Source organism: Belonocnema kinseyi, chromosome 1 (genome assembly GCF_010883055.1).
Source record: "Belonocnema kinseyi isolate 2016_QV_RU_SX_M_011 chromosome 1, B_treatae_v1, whole genome shotgun sequence".
NCBI lineage: Eukaryota > Metazoa > Arthropoda > Insecta > Hymenoptera > Cynipidae > Belonocnema > Belonocnema kinseyi.
Window position 1 is genome coordinate 157995157 of NC_046657.1, and position 5630 is coordinate 158000786.

The window sequence follows — 5630 nt, forward strand, 5'->3', positions numbered from 1 at the left end:
ATATTTCCTCTCCGAAATGAAAGTAATACCATTCTTCCCGAAAAAATCCTCTTCAAGTCAGAATTACAATTCTTTTGGAAAAATCCTTTAGCATTTAAATTATAATTTTTTTGTTGTTGAGAATTCCCTTATTCAATTCAGAATTAGATATAAATGTTTCTGAAAATTGTCTGTTTTAAGACAAAATTATAATTTTTCTCGGAATTTCATTGCTCCAAGTATAACTCAGGACCGTAATTCTTTTAGAAATTTCCCTGCACTAAATAAAAAATATCATTATTTAAAAAAATTCCCTGTTCAGAGCCTGTTCTTTCGCAAAATTCCTTTTTCAAATTATAAATTACTGAAATTTTTTCAAAAATTCCCTGCTCCAAATTATAATTGAAGTTTTTATAGTTATATTTAAAAATTTTAATCTTTCTCTTTTTGATAAAAAATATATACATTCAATTAAAGAATTTACAAAAAAATGCAAGTACAATTACTCATACTGTCGTATTTGTCAACAATAAAGGTTTTAGTGTTCGTTTCGTGACTAAAAAAACTGTGAATAGTAAAATACATTAAATATTTATTTTAGTGGAATCAAATAAAAAATCCCGGTGACTGCATTAAATTTCCAGTTATTTCCGGATGAACGAAATTTCCAATTTCCCGGTCAAGTAGACACCCTTGCTGTATATAAAATGACTATAAACAACTCGAGACTTCTAAAACAGTAACGGCTTTCCATCAAAAATTAAATCTACGCGACTTTCAGTTAGTCGTTGTAAAATGTACTCGTCGATATGGAAATCTGATAAGCACAACATAAAATATAAATGAACTCGAATTTTATAAGCAGGCATATTCATGCTTTTGTGATTCAAAAAACATTACTCAAAATGAACCAATGAATATGAAACCCTAATCTAGAAAACTATTCTCTTCATGTCGAAAAATTGTGAGAAGACACGATCTTACCTTTGAAGAGCAGGATTAAATCATCAGGTAGCCCGCAAGACGACAGAAATTCAATGACTTTTTGCAGCGACGTGGACATAATCCTAGTTGACAACTTGGAAATTCACAATACTATAGACCACGCGATCGAAGAAGTCAAAAAAATACGCGGAGTTCCGGCCGATCGAGAATCAAAGCTTATACCTTCCAATAATGAATGTTTACATAGAAAGTTCCCTTCGTATGGTTGTTGTTGGCCCTGAGAAGGGCCATTGGTTGGGAATGATTTCTAAAACTTAGCAGCTCTTTCGAACCAGATGTTTTTTTTTCCTGAGCGGTGCCAGGAAAAGAAGTTCCACAGGACGGGATTCCTCTTCTCCCTAAGTCTGACCACCGTGTGTCCTTCAAAGAGGCTGGGATACTTGAATCGAACACTTGGGTTGGCTGGTTCGCATAATTTGTCGTTTGGATACCCTCCGTCTGCTTCAAATATTCTTAGGTTCTTGGCAACTCCGAGAACCATACGTCGAAAGTAGTTTGTACGTTCCCGGAAGGCTATCGCATCCGGGTGCTCCCTGTAAATCTTTCCCTTCTCCAAAGGCTTCCTCTTAAAAGGATTGAACCCGTCCGGAATGGGTTGCGGATTCCAAAGTATCACCAGATCTGTATCTAAGGTTAGGATCGTGGCGCGATTCTGGTTAGCGGCGATTGGCATCAACGTTTTTCGAGCCAACGATTGTCCGGCTCTGGTGGTTCTACGTTTCCGTAGCATTCGTCTCGGGCTGACGCCAGGTATAGGTAGACGATTACCGGCTCCTGCCGATGACCAGCTCTCTTCGTTGATGTGGCGGCGATGGACGTCCCGTCCTCTTGCGCCACGCATTTTTCTTCTTAAAACTTCCCCTAACCATCCAAAGGAATCACTAGGAGGATATTCTTTCGAACGACCCGTTGAGACTCCTCGAAAGAAGCCGAAGTTAAAGACTCGAGAGCAGTCAACTCTTCCCTAGGTACTGTCTGAGTAAATGGATTTATTTAACTGGCTCCCTAGACTGGTGGCAGAGAGCAGGAAGCTCTACACATAAACAGAATGAGCTGGGAGGGAGAAGTGAGAGTCTGAGTACGAAACCCGTCCTTTTAACTGCTAGCGCGCCGGCCCTCCCACTCCGCTGGCCGGGCACTCTCTCCCACTCCGCGCGGAATTCGTGTGCTGGGAGCCTCGTCGCTGAGTCTCCTACTCTCAGTTGATGGTACAATCAGAGCGGTCTTCATCGGTGATTGGCGCGCCTTGCACTCGAGTGCGTGATGGCTCATTTAATTTGAAGTGCTTGACCCAATTTAATTTCTTGCTATGCTTCGACTCACTCTCTCGGTGTCCAGCGTTACACTTTATTCCTTATGACTATTGCCTTATCCAATAACACTTCAACCTATATAATGATAATAACCATCTGAGAACGTTTATGATGGCACCCTATTTCGTTATTTATAATATGATAGTGATAATAAACAAAATAAAAATATAACTATTGTATCCCTACCTGTACATATATAATTATCATACCGTATATATATATACCATATTATTATATATTTATCATATCTATGTTTTAATAATAATATAAAAATAGTAATACAATAATAATAAAATAATAATAATTTCTCCTCACATTCGAATTTGAAGCAATTGCAATACTAATAGTCAGTTATTACTTAATTTCCTATACGTACTGCTGGTAGAGCGCGACCAGCCTGTTAGTCTTTTTCCGCTTGTGATTGGTGCGCGGTGCTTACGAGTGCGCGAACCAATCGGTACAACGGGCCGAGTTTAACATACGGAATTTTATGGTCAAAGAGAAAAACAAAAGGAGAGTGACGGAGAAAAACAAGGCTCGTCGAAGTGAGAGTTGAGAATTCAAAACTGTGAACACTGTTATCGGTAAAACTTGAAATGATAATCTCGAAAACGTTTAGAATTCTCAGCTCTCCCTCCTCTTATATATTGGAGATGTACGAGATGTGTTCAAAAAATAAGGTGACTTTATGGTTTTCTCAAAAAATATTCATTTATTCCTCAATATTTATGTTGTCCCCTTCAAAGTAATCCCCTTCAGATATAATACACTTGTGCCAAAGCTTTTTTCAATCATCGAAGTACTTCTGATAATCATTTTGTGGTATAGCCTTGAGTTCTTTCAGCAATGCAGTTTTTATCTCGTCAATCATTGAAAATCGATGTCCTATCATACGTCTCTTGAGTTTTGGGAAAAGAAAACAGTCACGCGGGGCCAAATCGGGTGAATATGGAGGTTCAGGCATGACTGTGATCCTCTTTTTGGTCAGAAAATCTTTCACAAGCAAACGATGAATGAGCAGGTGTATTATCGTGATGCAAAAGCCACGAATTGTTTTTCCAAAGTTCCGGACGTTTTTTGCGTGTCGCCTCTCGCGAGCGGCACATAACTTGAAGGTTATACTCCTTATTGACCGCACGACCTTGTGGTAAGAATTCCTGATGCACTACGCCACGGTAATCAAAGAAGACAGTGAGCAAAATCTTCACATTTGACCGAACTTGATGTGGTTTTTTCGGTCTTGGAGACTCAGGATGCTTCCACTGTCTCATGCCCAAAACGTCTGAAAATATAGCATAGCATGAGCCAACCGATATGCCAACATCTTCAGCAACTTCTCTGATGGTAATTTGGCGATTTTTCAACACCATTTCTACCACTGCTTGAATGTTTTCATCTGTTGTTGACGTGCTGGGACGTCCCGGGCGAGGTTCCTCTTCGACATTCTCTCGGCCTCCTTGGAACAGCTTGTACCACTTATACACAGTTTTCTTACTCAGAGTAGACTCACTGTATGCAACTGTCAACATTTCAAGAGTTTTAGAGCACTGGATTCCATTTTTCACACAAAATTTAATGTAAACTCTTTGATCCATTTTTTTCGAAGGAAGAAAATCGCCGAGCACACCAAACCCTTCTAACCTTTTACGCATCTCCCACAAAAACAACACGAGATATATAGTCAAAACTATGAACATATGATCGTGATGAGTGTACAAACACAACAAAACAAAAAATTTTGAACTTGAATGTACGCAGCCTGCAAAAATTGAAAAGTCACCTTACTTTTTGCACACCCCGTATATTAAGACAGGAAGCTGATCGCCATTTTAGATATACGGCGATCCGATCATTTGATTGCGGTTTATATGATTCTCGTATTACATATAAAATTTAAATTAAATATAAATTATGTTTCAAAAAAATTAGATATTATTAAATATATATATATATATAATTAGAAATTTGTCATAAGGACAATCGCAGGATTTCGCCGGGAGCGGGTGCTAATCTGAAAAATTGCACCCGCTTCCAGCGAAATCGCGGAAAAATTTCAGCCACAACCACGTCTCACAACCGTGAGATAGGTGGTTACAGTCTGTAAAGGAATCCATACGACGATCCAGCAAAAGTCTCGTGCACCCTAAGAACACGGAGTGACCTTAGGACAACCGCCTTCTGCATTTTTCCCGCAAGTGTTCTGGCATATTGTTGACACGCAGGGATGCTTTTTAGGCTATTAGCAAGTGAAAGCTTGGCACCTCCAAGAGCGCCGATGATAAGGACGATCAGTTTAACAGAATATTCCGGGTACAATCGCTGCAACTCCCTTATAAGGTCTCGATACCGCTCTTTCTTTTCATTCTCCTTGGCTATGACGTTTTTGTCAGCTGGTGCCGAAAATTCGATAACGAACATGGTTCGCTTCTTGAAGTCAAGAAGAACCATGTCAGGCCTCGAGTGAGCAACAGAAACAATTGTCTAGAATATAAAGTTCCAGTATATGCGGCACTTCCCATTCTCGACAATTGACTCAATTTCTCTAGGAGCATTTAGAGGAGCGGTTTTAATGTGAATGCTGTAGGAGTGATAGAGATGGTAATAAAGCACTCTTAGTGACGCATTGTGCCTTTGAATGTAGGTGGTTCCCGCGTGTGTTGGACAACTAGATAATATTTGAGATAAATGCTCGGGGTGTGCATGGCAGGCCCCGCAGCTATCATCGGAAATGTCTTGGATCAAAATGTGGCGACGGTATGTTAAGGTAGAAATGACACCGCCTTGGCATGCAAAAATGAAACCCTCTGTACCAGACTTCAATCCGGGCGATTTAAGGAAAGCAAACTTTAGCTCACAAGACATTGACTGATCCTTCACATTTCTGTGGAAGATACCGTGCATCCTCTTATCGAGGAGCTGTTCACGAAAGTTTTTCTCTTGTGCTTTCTTAATCCGGGCTTTCAGGAGTGAGTACTCGAGATAGATTAGATTTGATGCATTTTGCTCACTCCTAATACTGAAGTCAAATCCGACTGTTTCAGCAGCCTCCTCCGCTGCTTTATATAGAAATGCTCCTTTGCCCACTTCTTCGTGATTCCTGACCATTTCAAGAAGAGGGTCTCTTCCATTTGCAACTCTATGTGCTGCAACCAGAATAATCATGTTGTGAAGACATTCAAGACTCAATATTCGGCGACCCCCTTGACGGCGTGAGATGTACAGTCGCGGAAAGGAAGACTTAAGATGCATGCTTTTGTTCATGTGCATAACCTTTCTTGTCCGGATATCAAGAGATCTGAGCTCGTTCTTCGTCCATGGAACTACTCCAAATGA